At 36.1% G+C, this 20,744-nt stretch overlaps 1 protein-coding gene and 1 long non-coding RNA gene across 2 annotated transcripts in view; one reads left to right on the forward strand and one right to left on the reverse strand.

Annotated features, from left to right (window-relative positions):
* LOC103104308 (uncharacterized) overlaps nucleotides 1-4,636 on the forward strand; it is a 59,581-nt gene extending 54,945 nt beyond the window's left edge. Inside the window, exon 6 of the long non-coding RNA XR_008913338.1 lies at nucleotides 4,400-4,636. This is a non-coding gene — a long non-coding RNA (uncharacterized LOC103104308). The remainder of the gene's footprint in view (nucleotides 1-4,399) is intronic.
* SDK1 (sidekick cell adhesion molecule 1) overlaps nucleotides 1-20,744 on the reverse strand; it is a 1,320,044-nt gene that overhangs the window by 1,094,638 nt on the left and 204,662 nt on the right.

The following is a 20,744-nucleotide window of genomic DNA, read 5'->3' on the forward strand; positions in this document are numbered from 1 at the left end:
GCCAGATAATATTATAAAGAGACATAGAAACAAGGGAGAAAATATTGCAAGACTTGAGGGAACAGGCATCCCTCAAAAAGCAAGGTATGAGAAAAACAAGAAGTACAAAACCAAAGGGACAAGAGATTAGAATGACACAAATACTGAGGTACTACATAAATCCTCAGAAAATAGGAAGGAACCAACTAGAAGGAGTAAAGGACATATTTGTTGTTCATTTGTTTCAGACATATATGGCTTTTTGTGATCCCATTAAAAAAAAAACCCTTACCTTCCATCTTAGAATTAATACTGTGTATTGGTTCCAAGGCAGAAGAGTAATAAGGAGGTGAAGTGACTTGCCCAAGATCACAGAGCTAGGAAATGTCTGAAGCCAGATTTGAACCTAGGACCTCCCATCTCTAGGTCTGGCTCTCAATCCACTGAGCCACTCAATTGCACCCTTCATGATCCCATTTTGCTTTTCTTGGCAAAGATACTAGAATGGTTTTGCCATTTTCTTCTCTAGCTTATTTGACAGATTAGAAAACTGAGGCAAACAGGGTTTAATGACTTGCTTTGGGCCACACAGCTAGTAAGTGTCTGAGGCTGGATTTGAACTCAGTTCTTCCTGACTCCAGGTCCAGCACTCTACCATGCCATCTAGCTGTCCTAGGAACAAATATAATGGGATTCAACACTTGCTAAGCACCATTTGTTAATTATCATGGAAAGAGATCAAAGGTAACAAGACTGTTAAGAAGACTTGCTAACATAAATTGTAAGGAATTAAGTTAAGGGTTTGACTAAATATGTAAGAATTCTAAAATAATATGGTGGTTGCCAATTTAAAACATTATAGCTCAATTCAAAATGACTTTTAGTAGCTTTTATTTACAAAGAGGTAGAAAGAGAGGATAGAGAAGATGTCTAGCCTATCACACTAAATATTCCTCTGGTGCTCTGCTTAGCCAGGCAGGGCTTGTTAACTCTCAACTGGAGGACCCAGAGTTCCACATATGTGGCCTCCTCCAAGAGGGGAAGTTCTCTCTAGAACTAATCTCTCTCCAGAAGCCAGGAAAGTAAGGCCAGCTACTCACTCACCCGAGAGCCAGTCCAAGAGCCAAGGTTCCAGGTCAAAGCCAAAGTCCAAGTCATAGCTCCAAGCCGCAGTCTCAGTCTAAGATCCTCCAAGCCCCAGATTCAGGCCTAAGACTACAAGCCAAAGACTTTCAGGACTTTTTATAGTCACCTCCAGTTCCTTCCCCTTTTCACAGTTTCCAAATTGCCAAGCACTGCCAGGGGTGGGGGTGGGAGAAGGGCAGTGGCTATAGGATCCACACCTCATCCTCTGAAGGTATCAACTCTTATCAAAGGATTCACATGTTTCTGATTACTTGGGTTAAAAGGGTAGAGCTCTCCAAGTAAGTGATTTATTATGAATTCTCTTACTTGATAACAAAGTGTTAAGTAGGGGTTAAATAAATGTTAAGTAGGGGTTAAGTAAGTGTTAACTCAAAATAGACAGAGAATAAAGAATTCCCTTTCACATAATATCAAGGAAAATGCCTGAACAAATTGTGGTATATGATGGTAATGGAATATTATTGTGCTATAAGGAATGATGAACTGCTTGATTTCTATAAGAACTGGAAAGACCCCCGTGAACTAATGCAGAGTGAAGTGAGCAGAACCAGAAGAACATTATATACAGAAACTGAAACATTATGGGATAATCATATGTAATTGACTTTGCAACTAATGGTAATGCAATGATCCAGGACGATTCTGAGGGACTTATGAGAAGGAATACTATCCACATCCAGAGAAAGAACTGTGGGAGCAGAAACACAGAAGAAAATATTTGATTTATCACTTGTTTACATGGCTATAGGACGTGAGATTTTGGTTTTTAAAAGATTATTAGAAAAATGAATAACATGGAAATAGATATTGAGTGATAATACATTTATTACCCAGAAAAAAATAAAATAAAAAATATAATGATATCAAGTAGTAATGAGAACTCATGCTAATATTAAATAGTTCTATATTGCATATAGGATAAAATTTAAACTGGTATTTAAAACTCTTCACAATCTGCCTCAGTGACATTTTTCTGTCTTATTCATGTTAGTAACTTTTAATCGACATGCTGGCTGTCATAGAGTTGAACCACAGAGTTCATGAAGAGAAAAAAACTACAAAGAGGTTGAAAATGTAGGCAGAAGCCAAGTTGTGGAGTGATTTAAATGTCGTCAAGTTTATATTTGATCCTAGAGTTCAGTAGGGCATCACTAGAGTTTGTTAAGTAGGACACGAAGAGAGCAGTTATGCTTAGGGCTAAGCTTTAGAAAGTTATGTCAACAAATATGAGTTAAGTATCTCCAAGGGCTTGCAAAGCACAATTGTAGTAGCTCATAAGAAACAGGAGATGTCCAAATTTAGAGACATCTCCATCCCAAAGGTTTGTATGGGCTATTTCTGCCTGACTTGTGGTAGAGTCTTTGGATGGCATGTTGCTCATCAGCCACAGTCAGACATGCTATACACTGACTTCAACATAGTGATGGCATTTTGGTCTTCTTTGAGTATGAAGAACAACCACTAACTAGGTATATCATATGTGCTAGACATTGTGGTGGTTGTATGGAATATGGACTGCAGTTGGGACAGAATTTGCACAGGGGAAACAATGTGCATGCCACTGCTTTCCCAGAATATGATCCTGAGCACAGACTATGGGCATGTTCAAAGTAGGGAGAGTTTCCTATTGCGAGTGCCCAACTCACAATTAGTTTAGAAATAAAATGAGAGACGGGGATGAGAATGAGGAAGGGGGGCAGTTGAGAACTAGTACAGTGGCGGGGGGGGGGGTTCTGAGGGTCAGGGATAACTGAGGAAGGAGAAGTGTGTTTGTTCTGGAGACGAGCTTCACAATTGGCTAGCATGAGGAAGATGGAGAGCTATGTATGTTCCTACCTTAGAAATGGTAGCTCAGATTGATGATGCGCCCTGTAGTGTGTTCTCTGTCCCCCAAGGACCTAGGATCCCCACTTTCCAGCCCTACTCTAAGTTGTCAAGATCTTTTTAGATTCTATCATCCAACGTGTTTGCTATCCCTCTCAACTTGGTGTCATGTATAAATGAGTTGAATATACCATCAATGACTTTATCCAAGTCATTCTTGATTAAAATATTAAACATCACAGGACCCAGCACATATTCCTAGAGTACTTCACTGCAAAACTCCTGCCATAGTGACACGGAATCATTAACAACCATTCTGAATCCAGATATGGAACCAGTTCTAAATCTGTCTAATCTAAATCAATCCATACTTTCCACAAGAATAGGAGCTATTTTAACAAAAACTTAGTTAAAATATAGAAAAACTATTGACAACAACATTCTGCTCATCTTTTAGTAACCCTGTAATAAAAGAAATTGGATTTAGGCTACCATTACCAATTTTTTTAAAGACTCTTTCATATCTTCTGTCTTAGAATCAATACTTTGTATTGGATTCAAGGCAGAAGAGAGGTAAGGGGTAGGCCATGGGGGGTAAGTGACTTGCCCAGGGTCACACAACTAGAAAGTGTTTGAGGTCAAATTTTAATCCAGGAACTCCAATCTCTGAGCCTAGCTTTCAATCTAATGAGCCACCTAGCTGCCCTTGAATGATTTATTTTTGAGGAAATCATGATCATTCATGGTAAATACTAATTTCTCTTCTAGATGTTGGCTAACCTTATCTATTAAAGATTTTCCCCAGGAATCAATGTCAAGTTCATTGGCCTAAAGGTTAGTCTTTCTTATCTTCCATTTTTTTTTAAATCAGGACATTTTCCCTTTCCCAATCTAAGGGGACCTAAATGATGTAGGGGAGAGCATGCTAGATTTAGAATAAAGAAGACCTGATTTAAATCTCACCTCAGACACTATCTGCCTTACCCTAGGACCTAGGCAACTCACTTAACTTTTAGCCTCAGTTTTCTAACCTACAAAATAAGATTAATAGCACTTACCTCACCGAGTTATTGTAATCTTCATATGAGGAAAAGTATATAGGGTGCTTTATAAATCACAAAACTCTATATAAGTAATATTACTAAGTACTATTGTTATTATTAATATTGTACTACCCATCTCATTTTCCACAATATTTCAAATATCGCTGATAGTCACTCTCCTATCATATCTCCCAGGTTTTTTCCTCCAATAATGGTATTCCAGGCTTAGAGGATGCTATCAATAAAGGTATAGAAACTCTTCTTTAGTCATACCAACTTCCTAACCTCATTAATTGGAAGAGGCACATTTTTTCTTATATTTAAAAGAAAAAACAAAAAAGTATCCAAAAAAGGCAATAATAAAATGGATGAATATATAACTATTTCCTCCTATTGAATTTCCACAGACTGCTTGTGGAAGAGAAAAAAGAAGACAGGAGAAGAAAAATGAGACCAGATTAGAAGATGAGATACTACTTACTGATAAATTTGTATAAATAGAAGAAAACACTATATTAATACTTTATAACATGACCATACAGATTAATATTAACGCTTTTTAAAGTTACATTTGTTCATTCAAGCCCCAGAAAGAGAAATGTACCTTAGGAAATATAGTTTTGAATATCAGATTTCAACTTCATAATGCCCACTTTTGTACTCACATAATTCTTTTTTTTTTCTTGGTTTGTTTTTTTTTAAAACCCTTACCTTCCATCTTGGAGTCAATACTGTGTATTGGCTCCAAGGCAGAAGAGTGGTAAGGTCTAGGCAATGGGTGTTAAATGACTTGCCCAGGGTCACACAGCTGGGAAGTGTCTGAGGCCTGATTTGAACCTAGGACCTCCCCTCTCTAGGCCTGGCTCTCAATCCACTGAGCTACCCAGCTGCACCCACCATATAATTCTTAAGAATGCCAAAAAAGGAGATTTCCAGTCAAGATGGCAGCTTAGAAGCAGCAAAAGTTCAGACCTCTGAAAACCCTTCCTTACTGATCACAAACTGAATGCTCCTAGGAGACTGAAATTCAAACTTAACAAAAGGACAGAGCCGGGGAACCCTCCTTCTGGACTCAAATCAAAAGGTATGCCCCCCAAAAGCCAGAATCCTAGAACACTTGGGTTTAAGGGGAAGGCAGAAGGAAGGTCCCAGGACCCCTACCCCCCCCAACCCAGAGCACTGATCCTCCAGCAGCAAAGGGAACCTCAGGGCCAGCAAAGGTGCTGTTCTGAAGGGCGCACCTTGAAAGCAACCTGGGCCAGTCCCAGGGTGTCCAACACAGATGGCAGGGAAGCAGCCTGAGAGAGACGGGGGAAGCCTGTAGCCCTGTGGCTGGGTCGTTCCATCTGAGTCTCACCAGAGGTTTTTGCCTTGGAGCACATCCAGACCAACCGAGCTGAACATAATCCCATCAGGAGTACTCAGAGCTCAAAGAGGCAAGGACCCCTCCCCTCTTAGAGTGCAGGGCCTTCTCAAAGGACAGGAAACTCAGGGATGGCAAAGGTGCTGTTCTGAAGGATGCACCTTGAAAGCAACCTGGGCCAATACTGGGGCATCCAACACAGATGCCAGGGAAGCAGCCTGAGAGAGATGGGGGGAGTCTGTAGCCCAGTGGCTAGGTCCTTCCTTCGGAGTCTCACGGGACGTTTTTGCCTTGGGGCACATTCAGACAAACCCAGTTGAACTTAATCCCATAAGGAGCCCTCAAAGCTCAGGGAGGCAAGGACCCTTCCCCCCTTAGAGTGCAGGGCCACCAAAAGGACAGGAACCTCGGGGCGGGCAAAGGCACTGGGATACCTTGTGGACAGTGCTGTGCCAGGCTCAGAGGATGGACGTAAGGCAGCGGAGAAGCAACTGGAAAGAACTGAGAGAAGTAACACCCAAAACACAGTAAGGTAGGGGAGGGCAGACCCTGGGCTTCCTCGGAAGACAGCACAGCTGCGGAGAATGGACAATTTGCCTGGGGCTAAAGCCTCAGACCATCAGACAGATACACAGAGAGGCAGTCCTCCTCACTCAGATTTCTGACTGGAAAGGGAAGAAAAAAAACCATAGAGATGGCAAATGGTGCAGAGGTGCCACAGCCTCCAAACACCAAGAAAAGCAAGAAGACGGGGGTGACTTTGGACACATTTTATGGAGCAAAAATACAAAATACAGAGGAGATAGAAGAGGAAACACAAACAAATGCTCCAAAACCTTCCAAAAGAAATGGGAATTCTCCACAAGCTCTTGAAGAATTTAAATTGGAAATTATCAAAAAGATGGAAGCCTTCTGACAGGAAAAATGGGAAACAATGCAAAAGGAACTCAGCAAACTGAGGGACCAGAATATGCAAATGCAAAAACAGCTCGAAGCCTCAAAAAACAAGTCAGACAAAACTGAACAGGAAAACCAGTCTTTAAAGGTCAGAATCAGGCAACTGGAAGATAATGTTCTTGCAAAAGAGCAAGAATTAATGAAGCAAAGTCAAAAGACTAAAGAATTAGAAGATAACATAAAATATATCACTAACAAGGTGACAGACCTGGAAAACAGAGGAAGGAGAAACAATCTGAGAATCATTGGTCTACCAGAAAAGCCAGAAATAAACAATAATCTTGATATCATAATACATGATATCATCAAAGAAAACTGCCCAGAGATGATAGAACAAGGGGACAAAATATTCATTGAAAGAGTTGACAGAACACCCTCTACACTAAATCCCCAAAAGACAACTCCCAGGAATGTAATTGCCAAATTCCAAAGCTTCCAAGCAAAAGAAAAAATCTTACAAGAAGCCAGAAAAAGACAATTTAGATATAAAGCAACACCAATCAGGGTTACACAGGGCCTAGCAATTTCCACTCTGAAAGACTGTAAGCCATGGAACATAATATTCAGAAAAGCAAGAGAGCTGGATCTTCAACCAAGAATCAGCTATCCATCAAAACTGACTATATACTTCCAGGGGAAAGTATGGGTATTCAACAAAATACAAGATTTCCAAGTATTTGTAAAGAAAAGAACAGAGCTCTGTGGAAAGTATGACATCCAAACAGAAAGAGCAAGAGAAACTTGAAAAAGTAAATATGAAGGAAAGGGAAAAGGAGAAAAATGCCATCTTTTTCTTTTATTCAAACTCTCTTCTATAAGATCTACATTTATATCAAATTATATATACATATTAATATGTGGGGAAAATGTAATGTGTAACTCTCAAAAATTGTATGCATCATTAGAGTAGTAAGAAAAATCAAGCATAGGGAAAGTTAGGGGCATCAAGATGATATGAAAAAAGGGGAGGATAGAAAGAAAAAGGGAGGGGGGAATCATTGATGGTACTAAGATATACTCCAAGAAATAGAAAAAAAAACCAACTAAATAGAATAATCATTGTCACAAAAAGAAACAGATGGGAAGGGGAGGGGAAGAAATCTCCTAATGAAGGAGAGGAAGAGAGTTTTTACTTAAAACTTACTCTCAGTGAAATCAACTCTGAGAGGGAAGAGCATCTAGATCCATTGGGATCTTGAAGTCTATCTTATCCAACAGGGTAAGGGAGAAGGGAAAACAAAGGGGGTAGGGAGGAGGGAAAACAAAAACTGAGGGAAGGAAAGGGGGGAGGGGAAGGGAACAAAAATGGAGGGGGTAGAAAGGGAAACATATCAAGGGGGGGGACAAGGGGGACTGATTTAAAGTAAATCACTGGATTAAAAGGTTAGAACTAAAGAAGAAAGGTCAGAATTAGGGGAGGATATCAAAATGCCAGGGAGTACACAAGTGACAATCATAACGTTGAACGTGAATGGGATAAATTCACCCATAAAACATAGAAGAATGGCAGAATGGATTAGAATCCAAAACCCTATGATATGTTGTCTTCAAGAAACACACATGAGGCGGGTAGACATTCACAAGGTCAGAATTAAAGAATGGAATAAGACCTTCTGGCCCTCAACTGAGAGAAAGAAGGCAGGAGTTGCAATCATGATATCTGACAAAGCCAAAGCAAAAATAGACCTGATGAAAAGGGATGGGGAAGGTAAATATATTTTGTTAAAAGGGACTATAGACAATGAGGAAATATCACTAATCAACATGTATACACCAAATGGTATAGCACTCAAATTTCTAATAGAGAAATTAGGAGAATCGAAGGAGGAAATAGACAGTTAAACCATATTAGTGGGAGATCTGAACCAACCACTATCAAATTTAGATGAATCAAATAAAAAAATAAATAAGCAGAGGTAAAAGATGTGAATGAAATCTTAGAAAAATTAGAGTTAATAGACATATGGAGAAAAATAAATAGGAACAAAAAGGAATACACCTTCTTCTCAGCACCACATGGCACATTCACAAAGATTGACCATACACTAGATCACAGAAACACGGCAGACAAATGCAGAAAAGCAGAAATAATAAATGCAGCCTTTTCAGATCATAAGGCAATAAAAATAATGATCAGTAAGGATACATGGAAAATCAAATCAAAAATTTAATTGGAAATTAAATATGATACTCCAATATCGGTTAGAGAAAAAAATCATAGAAACAATTAATAATTTCATCAAAGAAAATGACAATGGTGAGACATCCTTTCAAACCTTATGGGATGCAGTCAAAGCAGTACCCAGAGGAAAATTCATATCCCTGAGTGCATATATTAACAAACTAGGGAGGGCAGAGATCAATGAATTGGAAATGCAAATAAAAAAAAACTTGAAAGTGAACAAATTAAAAAACCCAAAAGAAAAACAAACTAGAGATCCTAAAATTTAAGGGAGAAATTAATAAAATCAAAAGTGATGGAGCTATTGAACTAATAAACAAGACTAGAAGCTGGCACTTTGAAAAAACAAACAAAATAGACAACGTACTGGTCAGTCTAATTAAAAAAAGGAAAGAAGAAAAGCAAATTAACAGCATCAAAGATTAAAACGGGGATATCACCTCCAATGAAGAAGAAAGTAAGGCAATCATTAAAAACTACTTTGTCCAATTATGTCAATAAATATACCAACCTAGGTGATATGGATGAATATTTATAAAAATATAAACTGCCTAGACTAAAAGAAGGAATAGAATTCTTAAATAATCCCATATCAGAACAAAAAATCCAACAGGCTATCAAAGAACTACCTAAGAAAAAATCCCCAGGGACTAATGGATTCACAAGTGAATTCTATCAAACATTCAAAGAACAGCTAATCCCAATCCTATACAAACTATTTGACATAACAAGCAAAGAGGGATTTCTACCAAATTCTTTTTATGACACAAACATGGTACTGATTCCAAAGGCAGGTCAAAAATAGAGAAAGAAAATTATAGACCAATCTCCCTAATGAATATAGATTCAAAAATCTTAAACAGGATACTAGCAAAAAAGACTCCAGCAAGTGACTAAAGGGTCATTCACTATGATCAAGTAGGATTTATACCGGGAATGCAGGGCTGGTTCAATATTAGGAAAACCGTCCACATAATTGACCACATCAACAAGCAAACCAACAAGAACCAAATGATTATCTCAATAGATGCAGAAAAAGCTTTTGATAAAATGCAACACCCATTCCTATTAAAAACACTAGAAAGCATAGGAATAAAAGAGTCATTCCTAAAAATAATAAACAGTGTATATCTAAAACCATCAGCTAACATCATCTGCAATAGGGATAAAGTAGATGCATTCCAAATAAGATTAGGAGTGAAACAAGGATGCCCATTATCACCTCTATTATTTGACATTGTACTAGAAACACTAGCAGTAGCAATTAGAGAAGAAAAATAAACTGAAGGCATTAAAATAGGCAAGGAGGAGACTCAAGTTATCACTCTTTGCAGATGATATGATGGTCTACTTAAATAATCCTAGAGATTCAACCAAAAAGCTAGTCAAAATAATCAACAACTTTAGGAAAATTGGATGATACAAAATAAACCCACATAAGTCATCAGCATTCCTATACATTTCCAACACATCTCAGCAGCAAGAATTAGAAAGAGAAATCCCATTCAAAACCACCTTAGACAAAATAAAATACTTGGGAATCTATCTGCGGAGACAAACACAGTAACTATATGAACACAACTACAAAACACTCTCCACACAACTAAAACTAGACTTGAGCAATTGGAAAAACATTATCTGCTCGTGGGTAGGACGAGCCAATATAATAAAAATTACCATCCTACCTAAACTCATCTATCTATTTAGTGCCATACCCATGGAACTTCCAAAAAAAATTTTCACTGATTTATAAAAAAGCATAACAAAGTTCATTTGGAAGAACAAAGGATCAAGGATATCCAGGGAAAAAATGAAAAAAAAAATACAAAGGAAGGGGGCCTTGCAGTCCCAGATCTCAAACTCTATTATAAAGCAGTGGTCATCAAAACAATTTGGTACTGGCTAAGAGACAGAAAGGAGGATCAGTGCAATAGACTTGGGGTAAGTGACATCAGCAAATCAGTATATGATAAACACAATGATCCCAGCTTTGGGGACAAAAATCCACTATTTCATAAAAACTACTGGGAAAATTGGAAGACATTGTGGGAGAGATTAGGTTTGGATCAACACCTCACACCCTATACCAAGATAAATTCAGAATGGGTGAATGTCTTGAACATAAAGAAGGAAACTATAAGTAAATTAGGAGAACATAGAATAGTATACACATGTCAGACCTTTGGGAAGGGAAAGATGTTAAAACCAAGCAAGACTTAGAAAGAGTCACAAAATATAAAGTAAATAATTTTGACTCATCAAATTAAAAAGGCTTTGTACAAACAAAACCCATTTAACTATAATCAGAAGGGAAGCAACAAATTTGGAAACAATCTTCATAAAAACCTCTGACAAAGGTTTAATTACTCAAGTTTACAAAGAGCTAAATCAGTTGTACAAAAAATCAAGCCATTCTCCAGTTGATAAATGGGCAAGGACATGAACAGGCAGTTTTAAGATAAAGAAATCAAAACTATTAATAAGCATATGAAAAAGTGTTCTAAATCTCTTATAATCAGAGAGATGAAAGTCAAAACAACTCTGAGGTACCACCTCTCAACTAGCAGATTGGCTAACATGATAGCAAAGGAAAGTAATTAATGCTGGAGGGGATGTGGCAAAGTAGGGACACAAATTCATTGCTGGTGGAGTTGTGAATTGATCTGACCATTCTGGAGGGCAATCTGGAACTATGCCCAAAGGGAGATAAAAGACTATCTGCCCTTTGATCCAGCCATACCACTGCTGAGTTTGTACCCCAAAGAGATAATAAGGAAAAAGACATGTACAAGAATATTCATAGTGGCGCTCTTTGTGGTGGCCAAAAATTGGAAAATGAGGGAATGCCCTTCAATTGGAGAATGGCTGAACAAATTGTGGTATATGTTGGTGATGAAATACTACTGAGCTAAAAGGAATAATAAAGTGGAGGAATTCCATGGGTACTAGAACAACCTCCAGGAAGTGATTCAGAGCGAAAGGAGCTGAACCAGGAAAACATTGTACACAGAGACTGACACACTGTGGTAAAGAGAATGTAATGGACTTCTCCATTAGTGTCAATGCAATGTCCCTGAACATTCTGCAGGGATCTAGGAGAAAGAGTAGGAGTAAAAACACCGATGAAAAGCAACTGCTTGACTACAGGTGTTGAGGGGATATGACTGAGGAGAGACTCTAAATGAACACAAATACAAATACCAACAACATGGAAATGGGTTCGAATCAAGAACACATGTGATACCCAGTGGAATCGCGCATCGGCTATGAGAGGTGGGGGAGGGGGAGGAAAAGAAAATGATCTTTGTCTCCAATGAATAATGTTTGGAAATGACCAAATAAAATAATGTTTTAAAAAAAGAATGCCAAATAAGATATGTAAGTTAATATGTTGTTGATAGCTTTCTCAAAATTTCTAATGGCATCTTCTTATCAGCTGTACTGAATACTACTCTTAGAAACTTTTTATTTAGTTGAGCTGGATGGGCAAGAGTTTTCTCAGCATATTTGTACTAGATGCTTGTCTCTAAAGCCTGTCATTCATTCAAAGATTAGTATTTTCTTGACTAAATTTTTAATGGTGTATTTTACTCATTTATTTTATTAGGAAATAGCTTGGAATTAATGTGAACAAAAAGTAAATTAATTGAATATGTTCCTAATCTGATGAAAACTTGAGAAATTACCTTGCATTTGTGTCAGAATAAAGAACAGGAAAAAATTGATCCAACCTTAAGCAGTCAAGTGTTGAATTTACTAAATAAAATATCAAGAAGCATATATCCTCTGAACTATAAAATGGTTACTACTATAGCAAAGCACTTACAGATTACAGCAATAGTATATTGTGCTGCAAAGTTGTATGTTGACTTTAAATTCACTTCAGTCCACATGAAGTGGTTGTTTGAGGCAGTTATTAGAAAATTAAGGCAAATTTTATGAGAAAATAAAGTTGCCTCAAATAAATGTGGTAATCTGAACCCTTTGTCTCACCTAACCTGGGGAAAGCAATTCATATTAGCAAGCCATAGGTGCAACTTTTATTAAGGGATCTTTGTCAGTGAAAACTTTCCACCAAATGTAGAATACCAGTTTGTTAACTTGGAGAGAAATCTTAACTATAACATAAAACCATTCCAGAACTTTAAATACTTTAGCCACTATTTTCTGCAAATGAATATTTACAAGGTAATAATAACAAGCTATGAATCTGTAGGCTGGAGATGTTGAGCCATGAAATTCCTTACTGTGAAGGTGGTTCAGCAGTATTCATTTCTGCAATTATTCACACTGGTTGGCAGAAACTCTTTTGGTGAAGTGGAAATGAATATTATTTGGTGACTATCAGCAATAAGAAAAAAAATTTGAGCTTTCCAAAAGACAAAGAAATTGAATTTCTAGAAACTTCAACTTCTAATATAATTTTCAAATCAATTAGTTAAAAGTTCCAAGTGATCATATAATGAGAATTGCATGAAGCAATGAAAAGTATTCTATTACTATACGACAGATGAAGTAAAATCTGGATTGGTAACTCAACAAACCTGGGCTCATTTTAGAATTTAGTCACTAGCTGTATGATGTTGGAAAAGTCATTTGAGCCCTGTACTTCAGGAGTTTCTATAGCTGAACAAACGGGTCCAATTCCTTCCTACCACACAGAAATTTTGTGAGGACGAGTGACAGAACAATTTTGAAGATATTGAGTATATTGGGTAAATTCAACATAAGCTTATACCTACTTTCCATTAAATTCAAGAATAAAATCAGTATTTTGCTTTACTAAAATCTCGTACCAATTGTCAAATCAACATTGTCCTTCTTATAGATGTGTGAGCAGAGAAAACCCAGAGACTTTTTGGGTAATGGAAAGAGCCTGGAGTGGCTGCAAAGATTCCAGCAGCAGTGGGGGATGGGCAGAGAAGATTTGGAATCCTGAGGAAAGGAATCCAGGGAGAGGCAGTTGGAGCCCTGGTCTCTGGCTTTGAGCCAGCTACTGAGAAGGTCCAGTCTTTGACTGGGACCTGATCCCAAGAAACCTCTTATTTCATTGACTCCTGATCTCTACCCCCCACAAACCCTCCAGCAAGTGGACAAAGACTGAAAAGAAGAGGATCATCACAATCTCTTCTCCTGACTCCTTTGCCTTGCCTTGGGGGGGGAAAGGGGAGGAGGACTCCATTCTCTCTCTCTGTCTTCTACCAGCAAATACACTCCTCTATTACATAGACAACTAGGCAAGGTGTCATGAGGTCAATATTAGGATAAATACTTATGTCAATCAGTATGATGTTGATGTTAATGTTAATGTGATGTTGAAAGAATGAGATGATAGTTGCCAATATCAAGTTCACATCGGTTAGTATGAAGAAATACTAATCCCCTGATTTAAATGCAATCATTATAACTATTTGTTAATTTATTGCCACAAAGTTCTTTGTCACTCATTTCTCATGGATACATGGAATACCCCTGACCATATTTTCAAACCTAATTACAGTGCTACCTCTCTATCTACCAGGAAAATGCTCCTGAAAAATTATCCATCCAAAAATTTTATAAATTGAATTCTATTTTTAATGTACTGTGGGAGCCAGCTTTTTGACAGAATCCCAGAGTTCATCTTTTTTATTATTCTTATTAAAGAACCCCCCTTGGAGGGACAGGTAGGTGGCTTAGTGGATTAAAAACTAGACCTATAGGCAAGAGGTCCTGTGTTCAAATCTGTCCTCAGACACTTCCTAGCTGTGTAATCCTGAGAAAGCTATTTAGTCCCTTTGCCTAGGCATTTTACTATTCTGCTTTGGAATCAATAAACAGTACTGATTCCTAAGATGGAAGGTAAGGGTTTTTAAGAGAATCCTCCTCTAAAGCAAATAATTATCTCTAATATTTGTAAATCTCCATTTACAAAAACTATTATTCCTGGAAGGAAGCTTCATTTTGTACATAGAGAGTACATATAGGTTAATGTCCTTTTGTTCAAGGTCATACAACCAGTCTGAAGTAAAACAGATTAAGTCTCAAAACTACAAATTCCCATCCTCTGTTCAGTCCACTGAGCCATGTTGCTTCTCAGTCTGAAGAGAAAATAGATTACAATAAAAGATTTCCATAAAAGTTTGATTCTTCCATTCACCACTTCATAGACTGCCTTTACAAGTACAATGCTGAAAAATTGATTTGGTATTCACCTTTGATATTTTTCATTGCAATTGAAAAAGTATATAACTAAAAAGTATATAGTATTTTCCATGAACCACACCAGTGAATGTCTTCAACTCAATTATCTAAAGACCAAGAAATTATCAGTGAATCTTCTGAAACAAAATGCTAAATTCACCAAAAAAGTATGTATGTATAGCTTTTATTTGTTAACAATACCTTTACTTAAATGTTTAATGTTAAGCATATAATATCAATTTGACAGTTTTTTTCTTTACATCTATCACTTAATATTAGCAATTGATGGGGAGAAGAAAGATAAAACTATTAAAAAGATTAATGAATAGTTAAAAAAAGAAGAAAACTAAGAATTACAAAATTGAGCCAGACTAATAACCTGTCTAGTAAGATAGTCTTTGACTTACAAATGATCTTTACAAATGAATTGAGGTTCAGAATCCCTATTCCCAATTCAGAATGCCAGGAAATTGACTGACCTGGAGACATGCCTTGTCTCCTATGAACATGTGTCTTCTTTCATGAGGATGGAAAGATTTCACAAGTTATTGATAAAAGGTTAATTAGGATTTGGAGCTATCAGGGGGCTTTCCTAAGACATTATATGGTACCAACTCTGTTATTATATCAGTAGGAAAACTGAGGTTATTTGTCCAAGATTACATAGAACAAGAGCTAGGATTCCAAATTAAGTCTCTTCTTATTCAAAATCTCCTACACCCTAACGCTTAAAAAATTCATAGGTACAATATTAAGTTTTACAAACTAGGTACTATCTTAATAAACAGCATCCAAATAGCCCCATTTTATATGTGAAGATTGTGGATCAAAAAAGGCTAAGAGAATTTATGTAAGGGTCACAAAATGCCAGCACTGAAACTTGAATTCAGGTTTGTTTGGTTTTTTACTTCCCAATCAGTGCACTCTACTTTAGATACAATATAGGTTAAATAGGCTTTTGTGGCTTTGCCAAGGAATCTTACCATCCAATATGATATTTTTAAAAATAGACATTATAAATCCCAAACAACTGACTTATTTCAATTCTTCAATAGATATGTATCAGTTTTAATTCATGTGGGTCAAAAATTATCTGTTTCTACCTATTCTATGAGACACTCATTCAATGCTCCCAAAAATTCATCATTAGATGGAGCAAACGGGATATCTTTACTGCACTGAGAATCTTCTCAACACTCCAATGGCTGCCTCAAGATATCACTTAATTATCCCTTATTCTCACTAGTGACCAGCTTATTCTTTCCAATTGTATTTTTCTTTAATGACACCATTTATGGCATTTCCTTCATGCAATTCCACTCATAAAATCCATAATATGCTACAGGTTACTTTTTCTGACCATTGATGCCTGCCTCTGTTATACAAACAAAAGGATGGGTGATGCTAAACTTCAAATGAAATTGAAGAACTGAGACAAGTAACATAAGGATGAATTTTAAGAATCTCATTAAGATAAAGACTTTCTGCTAGTGGCACCAAAGGACATGGTAAGTGAGGATATTGTCTACTTTATCAATTACTTAGATTGAGGATGGCAATCTATAAACATTCTTTAGTCAGGTTTTATTATGGGTACTGTCACTAGCAATGTGAATTTGGCTTTGCAAAATCTTTAACCTCTTGGGACTTGAGTCCCTTCTCTGGAAAATAAGATAAGACTAGATGACTTCTAAAGTCATTTTAACTCTAAACTTCTAACTTTCATGATTCAATAATCCATTATGGATTTGTCCTCCATGAACCTTTTAAAATCTCTTTAGTACCTATTTATGTTTTCAATCTGTTAAATCTTAAAGTAATGATCCCCTTAACTTTTACTACTAAACTATCATGTGAAGCGCTACTTATGTTTATTTTAAGTTTATTTCATTCTGGCTGAGAATGACCTCCTCATCTTTTTTTTTCTGAAATCTGGTAAACAAGTCACTCTTCCCCTTATTAAAAACTTTTCCTAGTTTTATAAATATATTTCTTTTATCCTTTATCTTTCCTAAAGTTTTTACCTTGTTAACTTGCTTTGTTATGTTCAACTTGCTTCGTTACTGTCTCCCCCTACAAAAACAATAATAATAGCAATTTGAGTTTTCCTATTGAGACCTTTTGCAGCTCCCATTCTTCAATCCTTTTGTCTGTGTTTGAGATGAGATGATCAGAACAATATAAATATTTACCATCATTGTTCATCATACATGGACAAGATGGGGGGGGTTCCCAGTATCTTAATGATGTGTACCATTTTTCTTTATATTTTTGGGTTGATATCTTTAGATAAAAGTAGATGTAGATGGTGTCACACAGGGGTGATCTTTCTGGGTCATAACTGATATAACTTAAACACCATTAACCTCTAATTTAGACTCTTTTTTAGGAGCAGTGCCTTCTCATTATCCACAATAAAATTCTTCAATATGCCTGCATCCTGCTCATTCATTAAATATTCAGGATAATTTTTTACATTAACAAAGTGTGATCATTTTAAAATTTTCATCACCTATATCCATTCTAAACTTTAAGTCAATACTTAGGGAATCCCTATTTACACTTTCCCCATTTACTTTTTATCTGCCCCATATAAACATTTAAATCCTCTCATATAAGCAAGATTATTCAACAGTAATATCTTTTTAAAATTTCCCTCTTATGGAAGACTTTTATATCAAAGGGTTTTATTAAGTGAAAATAAAATCTGTACTTTTTAACAATTAAATTAAGTCATGTAAAACACAGTGGAACTGCTTGTTGGCTATGGGAGGGGGTGTGAGTAGGGGAGGATAAAGAACATGATTCATGTAAGTATGGAAAAATATTCTAAATTAATTAAATAAATAAACTTAAAAAAATAAATTAAATGAAGTATAATACATTCATCTGGATTTCATTTTCCATCTCATAGTTAACTGTAGTTTTGCTGTGGCTACATCATTGAAAATACCCCCTGAACCATTTTTAATTCATGACTAATCTGAATCTATATTTTCCTTCCTTTTGGACTGAGGAACTTCATGGTGGGTGTCAAAAAAGAAAAGAAAGAAAACCATCATGAAAGTATTCAATTTTTTAAAAAGAAGTCTATGCCAAAATGTGGGATTTAGCCAAAAGATCTTGGTTTGGATCAATTATTGTTAGAATTAACTCAGTAACCTTAAAATCAAGCTGATTTATATGCTAAGAAAAATAAATTCATTCAATCCTTAATTTATAATAGATTTTGATTAAAAATCTCTAACAGATAAGGGTTATAAGTTCACTTCCTATAAAATTATAAATCAACATAACAGGTTGGACAATAGGCTTATATCTCTTGATTCATTCAACTGTTATTTTATCATCTTAAGAAAAAAAGAAAATTTTTAACTTATTAGTATTTATAAATTTTCTTTTTTTTTAAACCCTTAACTTCCCTCTTAGAATCAATATTGTGTATTGGTTCCAAGGCAAAAGATCGGTAAGGGCAATGCAATGGGGGTTAAGTGACTTGCCCAGAGTCACACAGCTAGGAAGTGTCTGAGGCTATATTTGAACCCAGGACCTCCCATCTCTAGGCCTGGCTCTCAATCCACTGAGCCACCCAGCTATCTCCTAGTGTTTATAAATTTTATGCATTTAGACAATACTTTCGCTACAGTTAGAATAGGAAAAAAAAGAACTTGGTTTTGAATACATTTTATATGAGATATCTAAAGATAATATTAAGTTAATTGGGAAATTTCTCATTTGTTGGAAATATCCTGCATCCTATATTAAAAGACATTTCATTTTAGCTTTCAATTGGTTGAATTGCTTTTCTATTTTGTTCATAAAATCTGCCTCTGCCAAAAAAAATTCATTTTCCTTTATTTACTGAATAGGCTATTTCGTGTTCTTTGTAGTGGCAAAACATTGGAAAAAGAGGGGGTATCCCTTGATTGGGAAATGGCTGAACAAATTGTGTATATGATGGTAATGTGCTATAAGGAATGATGAACTGCTTGATTTCTATATGAACTGGAGAGACCTCCGTAAAATGAGCAGAACCAAGAGAACATCATACACAGAAAATGAAACACTATGGAACAATCCAATGTAATGGACTTTGCTACTAGTAGCAATCCAATGACCAGGGATAATCCTGAGGGTCTTATAAAAAAGACTGCTATCCACTTTGAGAGAAAGAACCGTGGGAATAGAAATGCAGAAGAAAAACATGTGACTTATCACTTGTTTATATGGATGCATGATTTTGGGTTTTGGTTTTAAAAGGTTACTCTATTAGGAAAATAAATAATATGGAAATAGGTATCAAGTAATAATACTTGTATAACCCAGTGGAATTGTTTGTCAGTGATGGGAGTGGAGAGTAAAGAGGGGAGAGAAAGAAAATGAATCATGTAAACATGAAAAAATATTTAAAAATAAAAATAGAGCAAAAATAAAAATAAAAGTGGAACTTTTAGTCAATCAATTTAAAAAAAGAAATAGGCTATTTCAGTTCATTTTGGCCAACCTTTCTTAAGCACCATTATCAGGTGATACTGGGAAGACTACAATTTAAGAAATTTGTTATTCAGCAAGTATTAGTCAAAGGCTTACTTTTTGTAAGGTGTGATGCAAAGACAAAAATTGGACAGTTTCTGACTTAAAAGTATTCAATCTTACAATTAAAAAAAATGTCTTATGTCTATAATAGGCAAGGAATTGGACACCAAGATAGAATAAGACATAAAACCTGATTTTAATAAGCTTAAATGTCTAGTGCAATCGGGAAAATGGAGATGAGCCATGTATTCATCCAAAAACAATAAGTAAAAAAGGCAAATGCTCTCAAAGCAAACAAGAGCTCCAAAATACTATAAAAAAATTTAAGGTAAGCAAGATCATTTACAACTCAGAGTATCAAGAAAAGTCTCAAAAAGGAGCTGACTTCGGAGTTTGGTCCTAAAGGAAGGGTTTCAAGGAGTATAGAAAAGTGAGAATCCATTAAATGATCTAAAGATTGATGTAAGAAAATCAACAGAAAAAGAAGATACTAATTTGGTACTGGCTAAGAGACAGAAAGGAGGATCAGTGGAATAGATTTGGGGTAAATTACCTCAGCAAGACAGTCTATGATAAGCCTAAAGATCCCAGTTTTGGGGACCACAACCTACTATTTGATAAAAACTGTTGGGAAAATTGGAAAACAGTATTGGAGAGATTAGGTTTGGATCAACATCTCACACCCTACACCAAGATAAACTCAGAATGGGTTAATAACCTGAATATAAAGAAGGACACTATAAATAAATTAGGTGAACACAGAATAGTATACATGTCAGATCTTTGGGAAAGGAGAGACTTTAAAACCAAGCAAGAGCTAGAAAAAAAAACACAAAATGTAAAAATCAATAATTTTGATTGCATCAAATTAAAAAGCTTTTGTACAAACAAAACTAATGCTTCCAAAATTAGAAGGGAAGCAACAAATTGGGAAACAATCTTCATAACAAAAACCTCTGACAAAGGTCTAATTGCTCAGATTTATAAAGAACTAAACCAATTGTACAAAAAATCAAGCCATTCTCCAATTGATAAATGGGCAAGGGTCATGAACAGGCAGTTCTCAGCTAAAGAAATCAAAACTATTACTAAGCACATGAAAAAGTGTTCTAAATCTCTTATAATCAGAGAAATGCACATCAAAACAACTCTGAGGTACCACCTCTCACCTAGCAGATTGGCTAACATGACAGCAAAGGAAAGTAATGAATGCTGGAGGGAATGTGGCAAAGTCGGAACATTAATGCATTGCTGGTGGAGTTGTGAATTGATCCGACCATTCTGGAGGGCAATTTGGAACTATGCTTAAAGGGCGATAAAAGACTGTCTGCCCTTTGATCCAGCCATAGCTGCTGAGTTTGTATCCCAAAGAGATAATAAGGAAAAAGACATGGTCAAGAATATTCATAGCTGCACTCTTTGTGCTGGCAAAAATTGGAAAATGAGGGGATCCCTTTCAATTGGGGAATGGCCGAATAAATTGTGGCATATGTTGGTGATGGAATACTATTGTGCTAAAAGGAATAATAAA

The sequence above is a fragment of the Monodelphis domestica genome, chromosome 7 (genome assembly GCF_027887165.1).
Source record: "Monodelphis domestica isolate mMonDom1 chromosome 7, mMonDom1.pri, whole genome shotgun sequence".
In the NCBI taxonomy this organism is placed as follows: domain Eukaryota; kingdom Metazoa; phylum Chordata; class Mammalia; order Didelphimorphia; family Didelphidae; genus Monodelphis; species Monodelphis domestica.